The 25,153-nt window shown below is 40.9% G+C and overlaps 1 pseudogene; it reads right to left on the reverse strand.

Annotated features, from left to right (window-relative positions):
• Window positions 1-819: 819 nt before the first annotated feature.
• Window positions 820-24,747, reverse strand: LOC127179611 (NACHT, LRR and PYD domains-containing protein 3-like; annotated as a pseudogene).
• Window positions 24,748-25,153: the final 406 nt, after the last annotated feature.

Consider the following 25,153-nt stretch of genomic DNA (forward strand, 5'->3'; position numbering starts at 1 on the left):
TCTCTCCTGTTATCATTCTTCAGTTCACATAATGGAGTATCTTGTTTCACTTTTGACAGATAGGTAAGATAAGAAAACTGTTGGCCTTTGGTAAAACCACTGCTCCTGTGAAACAGTTTTCTTTATTTCTGAATATGCACATGTCTAATCTAACAAACACACACAGATGTGAATGAAATTTGTATTTAAATATTTTAAATGATATCATACTAGTTAAGCATAAATGACAAAGCAAACATCATCTTCTAGTCACCTCTAATCTTCCAGCTGCTTGTTGGTCATTTTAAGAGTAACAGTGGGCTTGAACTTCTCCCATTTGTTTGATTCAGTAAATTACTATTTTAGTATCATTTTGCTATTTGTATTGCTTTTTAACCTCATTGATTTACTTAATCTGCACTACGTATCTACATACTGAACTCACCTCTATGATCCACAGTGTAGAAACAAATTATGTTACATTCATTTTACATAATAAAGATTTTTATATAAAAGTGAAAAAAAAAGGTAAGAAATTAATTTTGAGAGAATAACATTTTATTGGTCAATGACATTAATAACTTTATATTAAATTACTGTAACAATTTGGAATCAAGATAAAGAATGGGTTAATTTGAGGATAAACCACCAGCCCATAATTACGTTGAGCTCAAGACACAAGGTGATCACTGAATATATTCAAGCTCAACAACCGAAGTTCAAGCTTAGACCAAAGTCAACATGAAATTAACATTAGAGTATAAGAAAAAGAAAGCGTTTATAGCTGTGTGAGTTTAAGAGAGAGATAGTGTGGGTGTTTCTTTCTCTCATCTGTGTGTCTTAGTTGTTTCTCACAGGAAGCTGTTTCTTCTCACACAGAGACACTGAGGAACTCTTATCAACTCCAAATCCAGCATAGAGGGGTTCAGTGAATGTGGTGTTGAATGTGTGTAAGTGCATAAGTTTGTGTGTGTCAGAGATGCTGTAGAAGGACAGAGTGCCGGCCGACCAGTCCAGATACACTCCTACTCTGTTGTGAAGTGAAGGGACTTCTATTTCTGCACTCTCATTATTGTGTCTGACAGAGAAACTGTTATCATAACAGCTTAAACTCCAGGACTTTTCATTGTATCCAAACTTACAATCATTACTCTTCTCTTTCCTGCTGATTCCTTTATATGTCACTGATATATTAACAGCAAACCCACTCCATTCAGCCTCCCAGTAACAGCGTCCAGTCAGACTCTCTCTACACAGAACCTGATGACACTCATCAAATCTCTCTGGATGATTAGGATATGGCTGCTTCTTTGTCACAAGCATCACTTTTCTGTTCTCATCAGAAAGAGTGAGACGGGTGTTTAATGTGTTCAAATCCAGTGTGAGATCACATGCATCTACACAAAAGATGACAAATTGTAACATTTATAACACAAAACAACAATAATGGTGTGTGTGTGTGTGTGTGTGACCTACATTTCTGCAGTCCTGTTGTAATCCTAAACTCCCCTCCATGATCCACACTATAAAAAGTAAAGTAATTTATTTTACATATTAATGAAAACAAAAATAATAACCTAAAAAATTTTTTAAAAACAAAGCAAAGAGGTGTGACGTGAAGCAATTCTAATTTTATTTGTGCATAATAAATATCACAAAGTACTGTGCTTTTTTGGATATGCACTATGGTAATAGTCATAGTCATGCCAGTCTTATTAAGAAAGCTATAACAAATTTTAAATGACAAGATGGTAAGTAGAGGTTAAATTTTGACCTTTACTGTATATGTCACGGTTGGGTGTGGCAAGGAAACGCACAAAGACGAGATTAACACTAAAAGGAATCTTTAATCAAATCCAAACTGGTAACTCCAACAATGACAGAAGAACACAACCAAAATAACCTTGAGATCGGACAACAGAAACAGAACTGAGAACAACTTATAAAGGGTGGTGATTAAGACACAGACAGGTGGAGCAAATTAACTAATCAGGACAAAATGAGGACAGGAAGAACCAAATATGGGCACAACAGGAAAAACAAACAAACAGTCCAAATGGCACACAGATCTCTGACATTACTCCCCCCTCCCGGAAGGCGCGACCTCGCGGCGTGGAAAGGGAGTGGAAATAAAGTCATAGTGGGAGGAGGCTCTGGTGGCGGACGGACTTCCGGGAGGAGGACAATAAACAAAGTCCAGGGTGGTGACAACGGAGGGAGGAGCCAGGGAGAACTCAGAAGGGACCCGGAGCAGGAGGAGCCATGCAAGACCCAGACCACAGCCATCATGCCGACCCACGGTGGAGCCGACGGAGGGAGGAGCCATGGTGGAGGAAGAGCTGACGACTCCAGGGGGCCGACCCACGGTGGCGGAGCAGGTGGAGGTGGAGCCCAAGGTGGAGACAGAGAGCCGATAGTCCACGGCGACTCCGAGGATCCGGAGGGTCGAGGCAGAGCCCAAGGCTCTGGCGACCGAGGCGGAGGCGGAGCTTCGGAGGTCCTCAGCGGAACAGGAGCAACCGAGGACAAAGGTGGAGCTGGAGGGAGGGAGGAGCCCAACAGAGCCGGTGGGATGGAGCGACAAGGCAGAGCCGGAGGAGCGGAGTCCTGAGGCGAAGGCGGGACAACGACCGACCAAGGTGGAGCCGGAGGGACAAGGGAGCCCGGTGGAGCTGGTGGGCCAACGGGCGACGGTGGAGATGAGGGAGCTGAGAGCCGGGGTGGAGCTGCTGGGTCGGAGGACCGAGGCGGAGTCTGGGACTCAGAGGCCGGAGGTGGAGATGAGGGATCCTCCAACCACGACACTGATGGGGACTGGCAGACCTGCAGCGAACCCACCGCACTGATGGTAGGCTGAGGGTGAGCAGATGGGCTGCCAGGAGACAGCGGTGGCGGGACTGAGGCCGCAGAAACAATAGACAGAGGGAGGGTGGGTGTGAAATCCAGGCAGTCAGGTAATTTAGATGGTGGAAGAAAAGCGGGCATGTCTTCATATACATCTTCAGAGAAATTAATCAAATCTTGTTCCAGGTTGTCAGGCAGTTCAGATGGTGGAAGAAGAGCGGGCATGTCTTCATATATATCTTCAAAGAAATTAGTCAAATCTTGTTCCAAGTTGTCAGGCAGTTTAGATGGTGGAAGAAGAGCGGGCATGTCTTCATATACATCTTCAGAGAAATTAATCAAATCTTGTTCCAGAAAAATTAGTCCCAGATCCAGGTATTGCTCACCTTCAGCGGAGGTGCAGTGGGCGGGGCCTTCGTTGGCATCCTTACACTCCACTGTAACTTCCTCTCTTGCGTGCATTGTAGCCGGCTCTCGCACCTGGTCGGACGTGACGGGCTCTGGCTCCGGGGTGATCCTCAGCTCTTTCGCTCCTTTAGGCGATGGCTCTTCGGTCACGCTGGGCTCTGGCTCTCTGTCCACGGTGGGCTCGGGCTCATGCTCCGCAAATTGAGGTGATGGTTGGCTGGGCTCTGGGTCAAGAGTGGGGCTGGTGTCGTCATCCGCAAAGTCCACGGTCAACGAAGAGTTGCAGGACACCAGCACCCACTCAACATAGGCGGCGAAGCTCTCTCGAGGACCATCCCCGGACAACTGCGCTCGTGTGGTGGTGTTCAGTCCAGCAAAGTAGAAAGAGCAAAGGCAGTTGTCCGGGTAGTGCGTGTAGTTGGTCAGAAACACGAAGTCCGTGGTGTGGTCCTCGAGAGAGCGGTCCCCCTGCTCCAGCAGGAGGACGAGAACGGCCGGGTCATCCATGATGTAAAAACAAAACCAAAACAAAACAAAAACTGACACAAAACGCAAACAAAAAACACGGGGTTAACACGCCGCTTACTTTTTTTTTTTTTTTTTTTTTTTAAGGTCCGATCTTCTGTCATGGTTGGGTGTGGCAAGGAAATGCACAAAGACGAGATTAACACTAACAGGAATCTTTAATCAAATCCAAACTGGTAATTCCAACAATGACAGGAGAACACACAACCAAAATAACCTTGAGATCGGACAACAGAAACAGAACTGAGAACAACTTATAAAGGGTGGTGATTAAGACACAGACAGGTGGAGCAAATTAACTAGTCAGGACAAAATGAGGACAGGAAGAACCAAATATGGGCACAACGGGAAAAACAAACAAACAGTCCAAATGGCACACAGATCTCTGACAGTATATACATATAAATGTACACCGTCACACTGTCATGTGCTGTGCTAATATAAAAGCACAACGATGGAGAATATTCTACAAAAGATCTTTAAAGGAGAAGTTTACTTCCAGAACAAAAATTTACAGATGATGTACTCATCCTCTTGTCATCCAAGTCTTTCTTTCTTCAGTCATTAAGAAATAGTTTTTTGAGGAAAACATTTAAGGATTTTTCTCCATATAACTTCCAAAATGCAGTTTAAATGCAGCTTCATACGGTCCCAAATGCGGTTGTAGACAATCCCAGCTGAGGAAAAAGGGTCAAATAGCGAAACGATCAGTTATTTAAAAAAAATACAAATAATATAGTTTTTTTTTTTTATCTCAAATGCTCTTCTTGTCTTGCTCTGCCTGAACTGTTTTTTCCAGTTCATGACAGTTAGGGTATGTCAAACAACTCCAATCTCAATTTCTCCCTCAACTTCAAAATCATCCTACATCGCTGTTTTACCTTAAGGGTGTTTTATCTTCTTTGCATGTTCACTTTGCAAACACTGGGCTGGTACTTCTGCAGCGAAGTAGGATGGTTTTGAAATGATTTTTGAATTTGAGGGAGAAAATGAGATGGGAGTTTTTTGACCTACCCTAACTGTTTTGAACAAGAGATGCACAGACTACTCATGCACATCGCAGAGAGAGACAAGAAATAAAAATAAATAAATAAATAAAAATACTGATAATCAATCATTTCTTCCTCTTCCTTCCTTCTTCTTGTTCCTCAGCTAGGATTGTTTAAAGCCACATTTGGGATTGTTTGAAGCCGCATTTGAACTGCATTTTGGAAGTTTAAACTTGGGGCACCATAGAAGTCCACTATATGGAGAAAAAAGCTGAAATGTTTTCCTCAAAAAACAATTTCTTTACAACGGATGAAAGAAAGACATGAACATCTTGGATGACAAGGGGGAGAGTACATTATCTGTAAATTTTGCTCTGGAAGTAAACTTCTCCTTTAATGATAAATAAAGAAATAAACAAGGATTGCCAGGAGCAGGCCTAGCACAACACAAATGATAACGAAATGATAATAGGCAAGGAACTGAACAAAGCACTGAGTATAAATATGGAGGCTAATGACTAAATAAATGGAACACAGGTGAACAGAATGACATAATTAAGAAAATTAGATCAAACGTAATTTAACAGACACGTAATACACACTCAAAACTGAAAATAAAAGTCAACACTCCATTTGTTTCTCCACATCTACTAGTCAGAGCTGAGGAAGCCCTGGCTGCATCAGGTCCTCCAAACCCCAATTATTGGACACATTTCCCAGGGATATGTGGACACTGAGTACAGTCCTTCGGAATGGTAATTAAATAAATAAATGGGCTAACTTAAATGGGTCATCGGATGCCCATTTTCCACAAGTTGATATGATTCTTTAGGGTCTTAATGAAAAGTCTATAACATGCTTTGGTTAAAATTTCTCAATGGTAGTGTGAATAACACCTTTTTTACCTTGCCAAAATCAGCTCTGCAAAAATCATCCTGTTCTGGTCGAGGTTGCTTTAAATGTTAAATGTTAATCAGCTCTGCTTGCACCACCCCTGTCTTCTCTTTGTGGAGTGACGAGTCTGTTTACTTTCTAAGTCTTTTTAAGTCTGCCGCATTTAACAGTGTTTAGCCACTAAACTTGCTAACTAGCACGTTATTAGGAAAAGCGATAGCAAAGATTCATAAAAAAAACCCTTATACTCACTTCTGCTATAAGCGAAGCTGGATCACGAATGATTCGTGTGAACGTGGACGCATGAATAGATGTAGATCGGGAGGCGCATTCCCTTCACAAACAAATGTAATCCACTGCATCTTCAGCGGCTCAGATGTCGGGAGTAAATGACGACCACTATGTTCATTATTACATCCAGCAACACAACACCTCAATCGCTCAATCTGAGATATTCTTGTCTAACTTACATCCTTGCTCTGGCATCGAAACAATGGACGTCGGACTGTTACAGCTGATTTAAGGCGGGTATGAGGTAAGACGCTCATGCCAATCAACTATCATGGGAGCAACCTCACACTGACAGGCATCTGAGAATGGCTTGATTTGAAAAAGGGGATATTATTTTTACAGATTAATTAAAAACCACTGCATGGATTTTTATCATTATAGGGTAGATGTGTACATACACTGCCAACACACATTAATATTCAAATAACATGTAAAAGTGAGCTTTGCATCCAATGACCCCTTTAAAACACACACACTTTTTTTAATCGTTCTCTACTTGCAACTCAAACGAGGAGTGAATAACACAACATAAAACTCAGCAACAGACTCCAGAATGTTACCTTACTAATAAACGTGAGTTCTGCATGATAACGACAGGGATAATAGTCAATAGAGATGATCTGAAGGCAATGTATTTACACAAGCACCATTTTGATGGCTGTAGCAATGCTGCTTTAAATTAGGTGAATTGAGATGAGAGGTTTTTATCATGCTGACTTTTAGTACACTAAAGCACTGTCAAACATGCAAAAACATCAGAAAAGTCACATTTTGCATCGTATGTATTTTGAATTAGGAAGAAAATATCTAGTTGTATATAATGGCTAAAGCATTTCTCATAAATTCTTTTTTTTAATCACATATGGGTAAATTGTGCATAATATAAACCACTGGGTGACCACAGACAGTTGTCAAACTTGTACTACATTAATAAAAGTTTTCAATATAAAGTATTCTGCAAATTATAACATTTTCCGCACTGTGATGTGGGGTTAGATACATTTAGGATGTAGCCATGTGCACTAAAAATCTTATTTGAGTTTAATGCTGAGAAGGACTTTAGCCTTAAAGCCTCAGAAGGACTGGGATCGATCAGTGTATGACATCAAAGCACCATGAGAGCAATATAAGAGCAGACAGTTCCTTATGCTTTCGAATCACTCTCACGGTACTTTGATGTCATACACTGATCGCTCTGCGCAGTGCCAACAAATGCAGACGTTTTAGGCAATTTAGAAGTCCTCGCCAGGACATGTCTAGAAAAAAGTATGGTCACTAGTTAAGACTGTGCCTTAAGTAGTAGTTTGACTAACTAGCAGTTAAGTGGTAATCAGTCTTACTTTTTTAAATTCAAATGAGATCAATCTACATTTTTTATAAACCTGACTTTAAAAATTATGACCATTCTTTCCAAGTTATGACGAAATTAGGCGACTAAGACCAGTCTAAGCAGTTAATGCAACTGGACACTGGTTTAGGAATGCCACACAACCTTAGGCTATGTCCTTTTGTTTTGAATAAAGCACCTTCTGTCTAGTAGGAATTTAACACTCATCACTGCTGCTCATGGGCTCTTTGCAACGTACATTACATCAGATAACTCTTTCCAACTGAAAACAATAAATATTAAATTAAACAAATGACACTCAAGTTCAAAGTAATAAATTCTGTAACAATAAATACTTTTTGAATGAAACAATGAAATAATCTGGTTACCAAAGATTTTAACTGTAACTGCCAAGACATGCTCTTACTTTTCTTTGCTATGTGTTTATATAAACATATGTGCTGTATGCAAGGATCTATGTACATATGAGTCTTCAATGACTTTATACCACACACATTTTCCACATGACAGAATAACTGTTAGTGTTGAACATACTTGAGTTCATCCAGTCTGTAGTTTGGATCAGAGAGCAGCTTGACTAATGATTGTCCTGGATGATTGTAGCTCAGATCCAGCTCTCTCATGTGTGACAGGTTTGAACTCAGAGCTGAAGCCAAAAAACAACAGCCTTCCTCTGTCACCATACAGCCAGATAATCTACAAAAAAAAAACAAAAAAACAAAAACAAACACAACATCACACCATCTGGCACTGGATAAATAATGAGACTCTGCTTTAATTCAAAAGATTAATTGATTCAGTGTGTCACTTTTTCTCCATTACAGGTTCAGTTCAGCTGGAGTAACTGAAGTGTTACTCAGTTGCTGATTTCAGAACCACATACTAGCATACTAGTCCTACTATTTCTGCCACAGAAAGATATGGTAAAATAGGAGTAGTACACTAGTATGTATTTCTTGAACCCAGCAAGTGTCAGTGTTGACGGAGCAGAATTAATCTCAGTAACAATTTATTTTTATATCTTTATAACAAGAGGCTTAAAAAATAAAAACAGTCATTTGATGCTGTGGTCTGCTGATATATTACAAACTCAGACAAGAGCACCAGAGCATAGAGCACCTTTAATTTCATAACCAAGTGAATCTTTATCTGTTTTTCTTACCTCAGTATGTTGAGTTGACAGTGTGAACTCTTCAGTCCATCAGATAGAAGCTTCACTCCTGAATCCTGCAGGTCATTGTGATTCAGGTCCAGCTCTCTCAGTGAGTTTGATGATTGTAGACATGAAGACAAACTTTCACAGCATACCAGTGAGGCTACAGTAAGCAAGTCTAAAACATAGCATGAAATAAATATTGTTTAACAAAGATGAAGATGGTGGTTTAAAATATTGTTTTATACAGTATGTTCCTGCCTGCTGACTGTAGTATTATTTTCACAGTAAGATGAGATCTTATGGAGACTTGCAAGATCAAACATGATTTGCAAAGAAAAACAAATGGAGGACAATCAACATTGTCAGATGGTTTTCCTGACATGAGGAAGAAATACAAGAGAGGGGAAAAAAAGAATATGGCAGATGATATTTCTCAGTACTCGTTAATGGCATCCCAGGTAGCCAGTGCAATCGGGCCAATTGCAGCTGAGTGTCGGTTCACTCGGCTGTGTTCTGGCAGCGGCTTACCAAAAGTCAGCCAGCTGTGGCTCAGTAATGGTTGCCAGATTTGAATAGACTTTGGATGTGCAGATTTGGTCCGATTTGCCTGATTACAGACCATAAGGGCTGGTCTGATTTTGGGTGAGATATGGCCATACAGACCCCGGCCAGTTTAAGTTGAGTGCTGGGAGTGGGTCTCTTTTTACAATGTGGTAAACTATGTGTAGCAGTGAGCCTTAAACTTAAATGTAATATCCTTTCCCTATCAATGTTATGTTATTTATTAGTGTATTTTTTATTTTAACATTTTTTTCTTTTTTTCCCCACACATTCTCTGTTTGCTTAACTAAATAAATCAATGATTTAATTCATATAATGAAACAAGCTTAAAGTGGTTAAAGCAGGGAGTTAAAGCCCAAACTTGGTCGTGGAGAGGCCGGTGTCCTGCAGAGTTTAGCTCTAACCCCAATTAGACACACCTGAACCAGCTAATCAAGCTCTTACTAGGCATACAAGAAACTTCCCAGGGTGTGTGTTGAGTCACGTTGGAGCTAAACTCAGCAGTACATCGGCCCTCCAGGACCGAGTTTGGCCACTCCTGGGTTGAAGGGAACTTCAACAGATTTTCTGCTATATGAGTTTCAAGACATGTGCACTAGCTATGACATCTAGTGACAACAACCGCGGGATTTTTGTGCTGCTAATTGCCATTTTGCAGAAGAGCTTCTTGCTACCGTGGTGAGTAGATATTTCATAATTAAACATAATATCACTTGAAATTACTGTTTTTCACATAATATCGAATTAATGTTTATTTATAATGAAGATAAAAGTGTGAGTTGGCTGACACAGCATTAGATATAGAATATGAGAAAGTGACAGAGTCAGCAACGCATGGCATTCTGGGACTTTCGGGCAAGGACACTACAGGCTAGACTGGGTAATAGTGGAGGTAGATGTTAAAATTTATATTGTACATTTAAAAACACATTAGAATGGAGAACGCTTGCTGTGACATAAACTGCCATATCTGCTGTTATGACCGGAGTGGAGAACAGATCTAAAATGAAGTGATTTGAAGATTTTATGCTTTTCAGCTTGAAACAACACAATGGCATTCAAAATTTGGCTTTGTCATTTGTATTTATTATTAATTACAGATTCATAATTTCTGATCCACATGAATTTGTAAGTGCTCACGCTATGAATAACACGTTTGGAAATGTAATTTAATCTGTGATATGATTTGTTGCGATCACTGTCTTTGTTCATAAAGCAACTCATCTGATTTACTGTTCAGCAGCTCTTTGTAAGAAATCATGTATTTGTTTAATTTAAGTCCAGTAAAAAATATTGCACTTCATCCCTTAATGAAATTAGGGTGATATGATATATGATTAAATACATCAGCGTTTACTTTACTTAGGGATATTCATTCATGGATTTGTGCTATGCCACCACCGGCATCGTCTTTACACACAGACTAAACTTACTAGAGAAGCGTGACATAATATACCATTGTAAATAAATGCAATTTAAATTCATGTCTTGCACACTTTAATGCTCATTGAATGGAACGTATACGTTGTCTTCGAACTGTAATCATGGAATACGGAATATTTCAAGTTCGCAGGGCACTTACTTTTGAATACAAACAGACATCTGAGATAAACACAAAATGTGCAGAGCGGTGGTTCACTTACATGATCAACTGGCTGAGATCAAGCTATGGTGTGTTTATTTTATCTGGCAAATATATCAGTGCCACCTAGTTATTAAAAACGGCAAAAGAGAAATTAATTCAGTCCTGTGTGTGGTACAGTAGAAGGCGGCCGTATGATTTCTGTGAGTGTGTATTTGTCGTATTCTGGCCACATGACTGAGTGCTCAAATGAACGCAATGGATTCCAATATTAGTACATTTATTCTAAGCAAGTGCAAGCAGCTCTTAAAAATATTAACGCAAATACAGTCGTTTTTTCCTACAGTCGTTCTTGTCTTAGGACATCTTTGATCATCTCTTTTGATTAACTTCAAAAAGAAAAAGGGAAAAAAGAGAAAGAAAAGAATAGAGAGGGCACAAAAAAAACTAATTTTACTAATTCTAAGGTATATTCCAAATGTTAACATTTAACAGAGTTATTATTCATGTTAGCAGTCTGAGATTGTCTGTTCCCCTTTTTATTCTCGTTCTGTCAAACTGTCCCTCTTTTAGGGTATGCTTACTTGAGGAGGCTCCTCCAGTCTTATTTCTTCTGGCCTGCCAGATCTGGACTAAACCCCTTTGGCTACCTGGGATGTTTGTGGCTGCCAAGTTTCAGCAATAGAAGCATGCAACATCCAGTTGGTGAAGCTTGTTTGCTCTCATTGCTATTGTTGGTATCTGCCCTATCAAAATTTGTAAATATCACACAAATTATGTTTATGATTTGGGATTGTGCAGGCTCCAAAATGAGCAAGAGCTGTAAAATAATTGTAATGGCACCACACAACTGAGCAGTTTTTTTTGGACAAAAAGTTGGGATCAAATTCTTCAAGTGTATGGCCAGCCCAGATACATTACATACTAAAGGAAAAGGAAAACATTAAGAAGCAACATCTGAGTCTTTTAATTTCATAACCAAGTGAACCTTCATCTGTTTTTCTTACTTTAGTATACTGAGTTGACAGTGTGAACTCTTTAGTCCATCAGACAGGATCTTCACTCCTGAATCTTTCAGGTTATTGTAACTCAGGTCCATCTCTCTCAGTGAGGAGTTAGATAGTAGAGATGAAGACAAACTTTTACACCACCGATCAGTGAGTTTACAGCATGAAAATCTAAATAAAACAAAGTACAAATATTCTCATGTATCTTTCCAAAGCAAAGCAAATTTTTTTACTATGTTTCTTATTATTTAAGAGTGGCTGCCTCAATTTTTGAAAAGCATTGACAGGCCTGTTAGTTCAATTTATTGGCCCAGGATCAAAATGTATTTTATAGAAAATCTCAAACCTTAGTATGTTGAGTTGACAGTGTGAACTCTTCAGTCCATCAGACAAAAGCTGTACACCCAAATCCTGCAGGTCATTGTGACTCAGGTCCAGCTCTCTCAGTGTGTTTGATGATTGTAGAGATGAAAATAAACATTTATAGAACTGACCATTGAGATTACAGCCAGCAAGTCTATAACACAAGATGAAATATGGTTCAATAAAGAGATCTGAAACACAAATTTACATATCAATAACACTGTTCAGAAAGATAAACTGCCCAGTTAAAGTGAAAAAGTCCAAACAGTGCTCTGTTCCAACACAGTCTCACGGTAGTTTGTGACATAGTCATAAAATTTTAACCTATTGATTCGTGTTCACGGACATGAATTTCCCCTTGTTTTGTGTCACTCAGCATGATTTTCAGTCTAATGTTTTTTAATAGGGATCGGTGCAGGGTACCACTTCCATGTTTAAATCTTCACAATTGCAAAACTAGAAATGATTTAATAAATATTAATTATTTTGGAGCACCCAACACCACTCCTACCCTAAACCTGCCCACTTCTCAACTACATAAAACACAGGCAAATGTAAGTACAAGCACATCTATTTATTGCAAAAATTTACCACAAACAGTATAAAGGTATTACAAACATCTCGTGGTGCATTCCAAACCTTCCGAAGCCATGCAATATTGTTATATGAACAGACTGAGTGAAATTTAAAGTTTTATCACTGAAATAATCTTGCTCTGTGGACGCACACAGTCACGTCTCATTTAAAAATACACGTGACGCAATCAGTCACAAGACACATGAGAGCCAATACCATTTCATAATCAAAGCTGACGTAATTTTGAAATTGCACAGTAAACAGACAGTTTTATGGCAGATTGCGGATGGAGATTTGGGATAATTTTTGCATGCGTTCTTCACACAAATCAATCGGTTTACCTCGGAACACTTGTTTTTTTTGTTTTTTTTACTTTTAAATAAACAGCGTTTGTTGTCGTGTGCCTGTTATATCTTGTGTTTTATATAATATACAGATGGGTAGGTTTAGGGGTGGGGTTGGGTTAGGTGCTCAAACACGTCTAAATTGTGTAAATAAAATGTAAATAATAACATTTTATGGTGGATGATTAAACAGAACTCGCTATTGAAATACATTATATTGAAAATCGTGCTGAGTGACACGAAAAAAAGGGGAAATTCGTGTCCGTAAACACAAATCAATAGATTACGTTTTTGTGACTATGTCACGAATTGCCATGAGACTGGGTTGTCTGTTCCTGCCTGTGGGGGTCACACGCCTTTCTGTGTAATGTTAGGAAAGAGTATCTGAAGATTATTAAAAGATGCCTTTATAGCAGCCAAAAAGAAAAGAAAAGAAATTAAACTGAGCTAATGCTAGTCAACAAAAAGAGGATTAGTCAGCCAAATTTTATTTAGTTGTTTGGTCACAGAAATAAAAAACTCAACAAGGAGTAGTGAAGTTACACAGTCTGTCATGGACAGGTCGTTAATACAGCTGCAATATAGATTTACGTAATGTAGCCCATAATTGGGCTGTGCCAGTCAACTTGACATAAGGCCCTGGCTGAGTACCACATTTTTTTTTGTATGTAAATGCTGTTTTAGGTGAATATTACGACACAAGGTTAGTACAAAACTTTGTTAACAAAAGAAATAATAGATTAGCAATCAAATGCTACATCACAACCTGGGAAACATCTGGATTAAGCCGAATGAGAGAGGTAAATAAGCCTATAAATTTAAGCCATATGTCGGTTTTGTATTCTGTTTTGCAATCTGGTCAAACTAATTTCCTATTTTACATCTTCATGTTGTCTGGAGTGATTTAAAACAGATTTGTCCTCTTCAAACAGCTTCTGATTTCTCCTTAAATTATTGTCATGAGAAAACATGATTTGATGGGGGAATTCAGGTTTTATATTCAGTCACATTAATTAATACTCACAGGGCTTTTCTGCAGTTCAGCACAGCTGGTATCAGTCTCCTTCTGCCCTCATCTGATGTGTTGTATTTCTTCAGATCAAACTCATCCAGCACCTCTGATATCTGAAGCATGTAGGCGATTGTTGAGCAATGAGATGGAGAGAGTCTAATCACTGAGTGACTCTCTGATTTATTTGCTGATTTTACAAACTCCTGAATCTCTCTGTAAAGAGTCTGATCGTTTATTTCCAGCAGACAGAGGAACAAATTAATGCATTTGCCAGCTGAGAGATGCACATTCCCCTTGAATTTGTCTTTGATGTACTGTGTGATTTTCTTGACGGTCTCTGAGCTGTTCACTGTGTGTGTCAGTAGATCCTGTAAGAGTCTCTGATTGGACTCCAGTGAGATGCCCAACAGGAACCGCAGGAAAAGATCCAGGCGTCCATTTTCACTCTGTAAGGATTTATCAGCTGCTGTTTCTAGTAGCTCATACAGAGAGTTTTCTCGATGATGCTGCTGATATTCTCTCAAAAAAACTTTTAGTGATTTCTTATTTTTGTCTACATGTGAGTAAAACACAAAGAAAGCAGCTAGAAACTCCTGAAAGCTCAGATGTATGAAGCAGTAGACTTTCCTCTGATGAATCACAGATTCCTCCTTAAAAATCTCAGTGCAAATCCCAGAATACACTGAGGCGTCGTTGACATCTATGCCGCTCTCAATCAGGTCCTCCTCATAGAACATCACATTGCCCTTCATCAGCTGATTGAAAGCCAGTTCAGCAAGTTTCACAATCACATCTCTGTTAGACTTCCTGCTCTCATACTTCTGATTCCTAATGTCGATCTGAGTCAGCAGGAAGTGGATGTACATTTCAGTCAGAGTTTGAGGGATTTCTGCACTCTCATCTTGTTTTATGAGCTTTTGAAGCACAGTGGCTGAGATCCAGCAGAAGACGGGTATGTGACACATGATGTTGAGGCTTCTTGATCTTCTAATGTGTGAGATGATTCTGTTGGCTTGATGTTCATCACTGATTCTCTTCCTGAAATATTCCTCCTTCTGTGGCTCATTGAATCCCTGAATTTCTGTCACACGGTTGATGTATTTTAAGGGGATCTGATTGGCTGCTGCTGGTCTGGAGGTGATCCAGATGAGAGCAGAGGGAAGCAGCTCTCCTCTGATGAGATTTGACATCAACACACTCACTGATGAAGACTCATTCACATCACAAATGTCACTGTTTCTAAACATCAGTGTAATTCTGCTTTCATCCAGGCCATCAAATATGAACACAACTTTACACTCCTCATAAATCTTTGAGTCCAGATGTTGAAGTTCAGGATGAAAGTCCAGCAGAAGTCTGTGAAGACTGTACTGGTGATCTTTAATCAAGTTTAGCTCTCGAAAAGGAAGCACAAACATGAAATCTACATCTTCATTAGCTTTTCCCTCAGTCCAGTCCAGAATAAACTTCTGCACAGAGACAGTTTTTCCAATTCCAGCAATGCCTTTAGTAAGAACAGTCTTGATTTTGTCTTTCTCCTCACCTTCTGGTTCATGTAAGGGTTTAAAAATCTTATTGCAGCAGATTGTAGTGTCCTGTGTTCTGGGTGTTTTCTCCATCTGTAAAACCTCATGTTCTTCATTCACCCCTTCACTCTCTCCCTCTATGATGTAGAGCTGTGTGTAGATCCTGTTCAGGAGGGTTTGATTCTCTTCTAGTTTAATTCCCTCAAATAATTTCTCATACTTGTTCTTCAAGCTGGTTTTGTGTTTGTCTTTGACTCTCTGCCAGAAGGTGCTCTGACAGTCGGAGTCAGTGCGTGTCAAAGCATGTCTTTTCACTCTGGAAAAACATTGAGCAGAAAAACTTTGAAACAGCATTAAAATAAAGAAAATCCTCCAAATCATTCATATCTCATTAAATGCTCTTCATTACCAAATAAAGGAATTATATTATATTTGTAATTATTATTATTATTTTAAATGTATTTATTGATTGACTGATTGATTGATGATTGTCTTTTAAAAATTATATTCCAAACAGAAATCTGTTTAGTTTGAATGGGTCTGATCGCTCTGGTCAGGATGGCTGAGAGAATCATTGGTGCACCCCTGTCCTCCCTCCAGGACTCCAATACAGAGTAGAGAAACAGGCAGGCAGAATAATCACTGACCCCACACATAAGCCATTCATTTTTTAAAGAAGAAGTCCACTTCCAGAACAACAATTTGCAGATAATTTACTCACCCCCTTGTCATCCAAGACGTTCATGTATTTCTTTCTTTCTTCAGTTGTAAATAAATTGTGTTTTTTGAGGAAAACATTTCAGGATTTTTCTCCATATAATGGACTGATATGGTGCCCAGATTTTGAACTTCCAAAATGCGGCTTCAAACGATCCCAAATGCGGTTGTAAATGATCCTAGCCGAGGATGAAGGGTCTTATCTAGTAAAACAATCAGTTACTTTCATTAAAAAAAGAAATACAATTTAAATACTTTTTTTCATCTCAAACGCTTCTCTTGTCTTACTCTCCTTGAACTCTGTGTATTCTGACTCAAGACAGTTAGGGTATGTCGAGAAACTCTGACCGTATTTTCTCCCTCAATTTCAAAAATCATTTCAAAATCATCCTACATCACTGCAGAAATACTGACCCAGTCTATGCAAAGTGAACATGCAAAGAAGATCAAACACCCTTAAGAAAAAAGGTAAAAAGGCCGTATAGGAGGATTTTTTAAGTTGAGGGAGAAAATACGGTCTGAGTTTTTCCTTAACTGTCTTGAGTCAGAATACAGAGTTCAGGGAGAGTAAGACAAGATGAGCGTTTGACATGAAAAAGCATATCAATTGTATTATTTTTATGAAAATAACCGATCATTTTGCTAGATAAGACCCTTCTTCCTCAGCTGGGATCATTTACAACCGCATTTGGGATCGTTTGAAGCTGCATTTAAACTGCATTTTGGAAGTTCAAAATCAGGGCACCATATCAGTCCATTATATGGAGAAATATCCTGAAATGTTTTCCTCAAAAAATATAATTTCTTTACGACTGAAGAAAGAAAGACATAAACATCTTGGATGGCAAGGGGGTGAGTACATTATCTGTAAATTGTTGTTCTGGAAATGGACTTCTCCTTTAACTTCATAAGACATAAGAATATTTATGTCTTACACACAGCCATCTCTGATGTATATCTAGCTTGTTGTTATTGCAGAATAAACTCCGACAGGGTGAACAGGACCCAGACATGAAGCAGCTGCTTGCTGCATAAATAGTTAGACATGAATTTTTGATTTTAGTTAATATTTGAAGAAAAATCTTCTGCAAAGAAAACATTACCCAGTTATGTTAAAGCATTTTAAAATGGTACTTGTGTATTATCTTAAATCCATTATTGTGTACAAAACCATTATTCTGGCAACAAGACGAAACTTCAATAATATTACCACAGGTTTACTTTTCATACTGAAGTTCTCTGGTTTTATTTTACATTAAATATAGTTGATAACTGAAGTGCAAGTTTGCATTTGAATGAAACTAGAGAGAACATGGCAGTGTGATATGAGAGATGTGAAAACAGCACCGGACTCAAATATCTGGATGAGCAATTCAGTTTTGCTAATAACTCACTCAGGGTCAGAGGTCACTGCTCCATCACTGAGATTAGGGGGGTTTCTCTATGGACAAGTCACTCCTCATAGACACACAGCTGGGATCTGGAGCTGCTGATTTATGTGTGTGAACATCCTCCTTCTCTCTCTTCTCACAGGGACTTATTTTACAGGCATTGTTTCAGAAATTGACAATAAAAAATACATCTGAATAAATTTAAGACATACAAGAGGAACATTTAAAAAATGTTTAGGAAACATTAAACAATTAAATACTCGGTTGTGCTTTTCCAATTTCTTTAACAATTATTGTCAATTACACTAAAGCCAACCAATATCAAAAGAAATTGTGTTTCTTCCTTGTTTATTTCCCCATTCCATACCCATTCTAAAATCAAATAGATAATGATAAAAAAACATTATCATTTTTAAATTCATTAGCACGTTGTTGTTCATGTTGTTCATGTGTGTGTAAAATTGCATATTGTTGTAACAAGGATGCTGAGGCGGCGTTCGAATCCAATTGCAGAAGTTTATTGCAAACGACAGCAAACATAAACGTGGAAACAGGCAGAGGGTCGATAACCAGAAAAGCAGTCCAACAGCATACAAAACATAAACGTAATCCAAGCAGCAGAGAGATAAAGCAGGCAGTGGGTCGAATACCGTGAAGACAGTCCAGAAATGGCAAACAATCCGACAGGGGTAATCCGTAAACTCAACAGTCCATAAACAAAGCAAGGTAGCAACAGGTAATCCAACAGAGTAAATATAAACGCTCGGTAAGGCAGGTTGAACTGGCAATACTTCGCAAGTCAGTGAGCACATGGTGAGTCTTTAAATAGTGACAAACAGGAAGTAACAATAGAAGCAGCAGAGGGAGTGTGTAGGCAGTTCTAGGGTGAGGGCTCCCTCTGCTGGCTTGGCGTTACAGAATCCCCCCCCCCCTAGGAGCGACTCCTGGCGCTCAAAACAACAACAGTCCAGGTGGGTGGGGGAACAGAGGCTAAACAGGGGGTGGGGTGGAGGGCCAGGTCCATGTAGAGCAGGTGGGCCTGGATCGTGGAGCAGGGACGGACAGTGAAGCACTGGAGGACCTGGGCCATGGAGCAGTGGCAGACAGTGAAGCACTGGAGGACCTGGACTGGGGAGCTGTGGCAGACAATGTAACCTTGGAGGACCAGGGCCATGGAGCTGTGGCAGACAGTGGAACCCTGGAGGACCTGGGCCGTTGAGCAATGGCAGACAGTGGAACACTGGAGGACCTGGGCCGTGGTGCAGTAGCAGACCGGGAAACCTTGCAGGTCCTGGGCCGTGGAGCAATAGCAGACAGTGGAACCTTGGAGGACCTGGGCCGTGGAGCAATGGCAGACAGTGGAACCTTGGAGGGCCTGGGCCGTGGTGCAGTAGCAGACCGTGAAACACTGGAGGGCCTGGGCCGTGGAGCAATGGCAGAGTAGGAAGCCATGGTGAGGCAGGCAGAGCAGGCATAACAGGGAGCCATTGCAGGGCAGGCAGGGCAGGCAGAGCAAGGAGCCATGGCGAGGCAGGCAGAGCAAGGAGCCATGGCGAGGCAGGCAGAGCAGGCATAACAGGGAGCCATTGCAGGGTAGGCAGAGCAGGCAGAGCAGACAGGAGCAGAGATATCCACAGTGGGACTAATGACATGCAAAGCAGAGCGGTGTGTACATGAATGCTTTCCTTGGTCTTCTTGATTGCGACATGGCAGACAGAGAGTTCATCCTGGGACGCCGCCCCCATGGGAGGATCTACAGCATGCGCTGACACCTCTGGGGGCATGGGCGCAGATGCTTGGGCAGGTGAGGCAGGGAAGTCATAAATGGCCTTCATGGCCGTGACAGGACGGGCAGAGAGTCCTTGGGGAAACGCCGCCCTTTTAGGAGATTCTGCAGCCGGAGATGCTGCTTCTGGGGGCATTGGCGCAGACTCTTTGATAGAAGAGGCCTCTGGCGTAGACTCGTGGACAGGCGAGGCCTCGGGAGCAGACTCGTGGACAGGCGAGGCCTCGGGAGCAGACTCGTGGATAGACGAGGCCTCTGGAGCAGACTTGTGGACAGATGAGGCCTCTAGAGCACAGCGTGCTGCCCACACACTGAAAATGGCGATGGCCATTACAGGCAGCACAGTAGATAGTGGGGTGTCTGTTGACCTCGAGGGTGCTGATGCTATGGACTTATGGCTTGTGAATGTGGGCTCTGCGTGGCTTGGGAGCGTGGGCTCTGCGTGGCTTGGGAGCGTGGGCTCTGCGGGGTCAGCTGATACGTGAGGTGGCTTGAGAAGGTCAGAGGGGGCCTGGTGAGATTCTGGTAGAATAACAGTTTTATGACTTGACTCAGGGAGGCCTGCCGTGACCGGACTTGACTCAGGAGCAACAGCAGTAACCTGACTTGGTTCATGGAGATCAACTGTGGTGTGGCTTGGTTCAGGGAGATCAGCTGTGGCTTGACTTGGTTCGGGAATAACAGCAGCAATTTGACTTGGCTCATGAAGATCAACTGTGACTTTGCTTGACTCAGGAACCACGGCTGTGACTTTGCTTGACTTGAGGGCTACAGCTATAGCTTTACTTGACTCAGGAGCAATAGCTGTAACTTGACTGGACTTCGGAAGAGCAGCTCTGACCTGACTTGACACAGGAAACACAGCTTTAACGTGACTTGACGCTGGAACAACAGCTGCAGCTTGACTTGACTGTGGAACAACAGCCGTGACCTGACTGGACTCGGAAACTTGACTTGACTCAGGAAACGCAGCTGTAACTTGACTTGACTTGGAAACTTGACTTGACTCAGGGGACGCAGCTGCAACTTGACTTGACTTGGAAACTTGACTTGACTCGGGAAACACAGCTGCAACGTAACTTGACTCAGGAACAACATGGCTTGACTCAGGAACAGCTGTAACTTGGCTTGACTCGTGGGGCACAGCTGTGACTTGGCTTGACTCGTGGGGAACAGCTGTGACTTGGCTTGACTCGTGGGGAACAGCTGTGACTTGGCTTGACTCGTGGGGAACAGCTGTGACTTGGCTTGACTCGTGGGGAACAACTGTGTCCTTGCTTGACTCATGGAGAACAACAGCTGTATCTTGGCTTGGCTTGTGAAACACAGCTGTGACTTGGCTTGGTTCATGGGGAACAGCTGTGGCCTTGCTTGACTCTGTTGCTTGACTTGACTCTGTTGCTTGACTTGACTCTGTTGCGTGACCGGGCTCTGTAGCTTGACCGGGCTCTGTAGCTAGACTTGACCCTGGAACTGGACTTGACCCTGGAACTAGACTTGACTTGGAAGCCTTGGACTTTGGAGCAGCAGCTGTAGCTTGACTTGGTTCTGCAGCTTGACTTGGTTCTGCAGCTTGACTTGACACAGGAACAGCAGCTGTAATCTTGCTTGGCTCGGGGGTGGCAGCTGTGACTTTACTTGACTCAGGAAACGCAGCTGCGAATTGACTTGACACAGCTGCAACTTGACTGGAACCAGGGGTAGCTGCCATTTTAGCTGCCCATACAGCCATGAGGGGTGAGTCCAGTATGTGTGCCATCATGTGGTGTGACTTGGAGACAGCGACCATCTTATGGAGTGGCTCTGGGATGGCGGCCATCTTGTGAACAGGTTTGGGGATGGTGGCCATCTTGTGGACTGGCTCTGGGATGGCGGCCATCTTGTGGACTGGCTCGGGGAAGGCGGCCATCTTGTGGACTGGCTCTGGAATGGCGGCCATCTTGTGAACAGGTTTGGGGATGACGGCCATCTTGTGGACTGGCTCGGGGATGGCGGCCATCACGTGAGCAGGCCCTGGAGCGGCAGGCATGGCGTGAGCAGGCCCTGGAGCGGCAGGCATGGCGTGAGCAGGCCCTGGAGCGGCAGGCATGGCGTGAGCAGGCCCTGGAGCGGCAGGCGTGGCGTGAGCAGGCTTTGGCTTGATGGATGTGGCTTGAACAGGCTGTGGTGTGGTGGTTACTGTGGGATTGCGGGGTCCCTCGTCCGCAATCCCAACAGTGTATGGTGATCCGCTTAAGAGCAGGGCATGATCGATATATTTCTCCAGTGACCAACAAATTTTTCCCCCTGGCAGAATTGAACTAATGGGCTCGTTTAACCCAAAACGAAAAAAGTCCTTTAGTGCCACATCATTAAAATCCACTAGATGACACAGTCCACAAAAATCCTCAACATACTCCTCTATGGTCCTGTCGCCTTGACGAAGGCAGATGAGACGAGATACTGCTGGGTTCATGATTTGTTGTGTTGTGTATGCTGTAACTTCCGCTGGATTCAGGGGAGGCGAAGTATTCTGTAACAAGGATGCTGAGGCGGCGTTCGAATCCAATTGCAGAAGTTTATTGCAAACGACAGCAAACATAAACGTGGAAACAGGCAGAGGGTCGATAACCAGAAAAGCAGTCCAACAGCATACAAAACATAAACGTAATCCAAGCAGCAGAGAGATAAAGCAGGCAGTGGGTCGAATACCGTGAAGACAGTCCAGAAATGGCAAACAATCCGACAGGGGTAATCCGTAAACTCAACAGTCCATAAACAAAGCAAGGTAGCAACAGGTAATCCAACAGAGTAAATATAAACGCTTGGTAAGGCAGGTTGAACTGGCAATACTTCGCAAGTCAGTGAGCACATGGTGAGTCTTTAAATAGTGACAAACAGGAAGTAACAATAGAAGCAGCAGAGGGAGTGTGCAGGCAGTTCTAGGGTGAGGGCTCCCTCTGCTGGCTTGGTGTTACAATTGTATCCACCCTTTTTCCCCTCTTAAGAATGTAAAAATTGTAAAATGTATGGGTCAGGCTTCCAGTCTCTTCTGCATCCAGTTATTTTTAGCTGTACAAAACAGCTTGTTTTGCAGCTTGATATTGCAAATTGGTGTGTTTTACCATCTTAATTATGAGCACATTGCTTTGTAGTGCAAACAATTTCACCGTTTACTGCACGTTGTTATTCTTCTCGTTATTTCCCTATAGCAGATAATAAACCAGAGGTCTCACCCTTAGGCTTACTTCTACATTGAAGAAAAAGGTGAATAGTGATGATGAAATTATTGGTGCCCATGCTAGACACTGATTGCGTATTGCATTTTTAGATATTGATTACGCTTCATGGTTTGGACTAATTAACTCACATGATCCAAAAGTGTAATCCCAAGAAATCATCATTTTTCGATGCTAACCCTGAGCTGTGCACAAAGTTTTTAGACTTTTTTTTGGAGTAAGATTGAGGCATTGTATGCATGTATTTCAAGTACTAATGATGCCTCTGAGTCTTCCAATTTGGTGGCTGACAATGCTCAGCTAACTAATGTTTACCCAAAGGATCTTGATAAGTTGATTTTAAAACTGAAATCGTCTTCCTCTTCAGAAAATTTTATGCCAATTTGTCTTTTTAGAGAGGTGTTAGGTGTGATTGGTTCAGCTGTTTTGACTATTATCAATAGCTCGTTGAGCTGTGGTGTTATTCCTTCTTGCCTTAAGCATTCAGTAATTCGGCCAATTCTGAAGAAGCCATATCTCGTTCTGATCTTAGTAACTTTCGACCAATTTCTACATTGCCTTTTTTGTCGAACGTGTTGGAAAAGATTCTAGCTCTCCAATTGTCATAATTTTTACCAGACCATAATATTCATGACTGCTTTCAGTCAGGTTTTAAGGCTCATCATAGCAACGAAACGGCACTTCTTAAAGTGACAAATGATCTCTTGCTCACTTTGGATTCTGGTAACTCTGCTATTTTAATTCTGCTCAGTTTAACTGCTGTCTTCGATACAATTCACCATAGTATTTTGTTAGATCCTTTACAGAAAGAGGCTGGGATTAGTGGCATTGTTTTGTGCTGGTTTTCTTATTTGTCTAACAGGTCTATATCAGTTGTATTGGGTAATCATTCTTCGCCTTCATTTCCTATATATTATGGGCTCCCACAAGGGTCAATATTAAGTCCAGTTCTGTATTCTCTATATATATTACCAGTGGGGAATATTTTTAGGAAATATGAGGTTGCATACCACTGTTACACTGACAATACTCAATTGTATGTCCCATTACACCCAGTTGATAAGTCCTGTTGTACAATTGTTAAGTGTCTTGAGGATGTAAAATCCTGGATGGCTAAGAATTTTCTCCACTTAGATGAGAGCAAAACAGATTTGGTTGTTTTTGGTCCTCTTAGTTCTTCACCTTTTATTTCTAGCTATTTGGGACCTCTTTCTAGAAATGTTCGTCCATATGCAAAAAGTTTGGATGTATTCTTAGATTCCGATTTTAATTTTGAAAAACAAGTTAATACTGTGGTGAAAACTAGTTTCTTCTACTTAAAGTTAATAGCTAAGATAAAACCAATGCTCTCAGCTAGAAATTTGGAGACAGTCATCCATGCTTTTATATCAAATAGATTAGATTATTGCAATGTTGTGTATCTAGGAATCTCTCAGACATTGGTAAATCAATTACAGCTTGTTCAAAATGCTGCTGCCAGACTGTTGACTAGTAAGAGAAAAAGGGATAGAATAACTCCAATTTTAACATCTTTGCAATGGCTGCCTGTTAGATATTGGATTCGATTTCAAGGCCCTAGTAATAATTTAAAAAATTTAAACTGTCTTGTGCCTTTGTATTTGTCAGATCTTGTTACTTTACATAAACCCACTAAGAACCTGTTATCTGCTGACAAACTACAGCTCCAGGTACCATGTTATGAAATAACCTCCCTCTAGCCATTCGCTCTGCCCCCTCTGTGTCTGCTTTTAAAACGACTTTGAAGAAGCATTTTTATTTCATGGCATTCGAGTCAGATGTAGGAAAGATGTAACTCGTTTTTAAGATGTTGTTTGTTATTGTCTTTGGTTTTCTTGTATGCATGTACAGCACTTTAGGCTGCTCTTAAGGCAGCAGAAATGTGCTAAGAAAATAAACTAAAATAAAACTAAACTAATTGACTGTGATGTTATCAAGATATTTATTCATTCATTTAGCAGATGCTTTTATCTGAAGGCTATTTAATATAATAATTGTATTTAATATAATAATTGTGGATAATGGTATTCCCTTTACATCACACAACACATCACATTTATACTCACTCAGGGTCAGAGGTCACTGCTCCATCACTGAGATTAGGGGGTTTCTCTATGGACAAGTCACTCCTCATAGACACACAGCTGGGATCTGGAGCTGCTGCTTCATGTGTGTGAACATCCTTTTTCTCTCTCTTCTCACAGACACTCATTTTACAGGCAGTGCTTCAGAAAATAACAATAAAAAATACATCTGAATACATTTTTAAGACATAGAAGAGAAACATTTAAAGAATGTTTAAGAAACATTGAACAATTAAATACTTGGTTGTGCTTTTAAAATTTCTTTAACAATTATTGTCAATTACACTAAAGTCAACCAGTATCAAAAGAAATTGTGTTTCTTCCTTTCCCCATTCAAATAGATAATAATAAAACTTACATAAATTGCTTTCTTTTTAATTTTTTCCTATTAAACACACACACACACATTCTTGCATTTGTGGTTTACGGGGACTCTCCATAGGCGTAATGGTTTTTATACTGTACAAACCGTATTTTCTATCGCCCTACACCTACCCTACACCTAAACCTAGCCCTCACAGGAGACTGTGCACA

The sequence above is a fragment of the Labeo rohita genome, chromosome 17 (assembly GCF_022985175.1).
Source record: "Labeo rohita strain BAU-BD-2019 chromosome 17, IGBB_LRoh.1.0, whole genome shotgun sequence".
Lineage (NCBI taxonomy): Eukaryota > Metazoa > Chordata > Actinopteri > Cypriniformes > Cyprinidae > Labeo > Labeo rohita.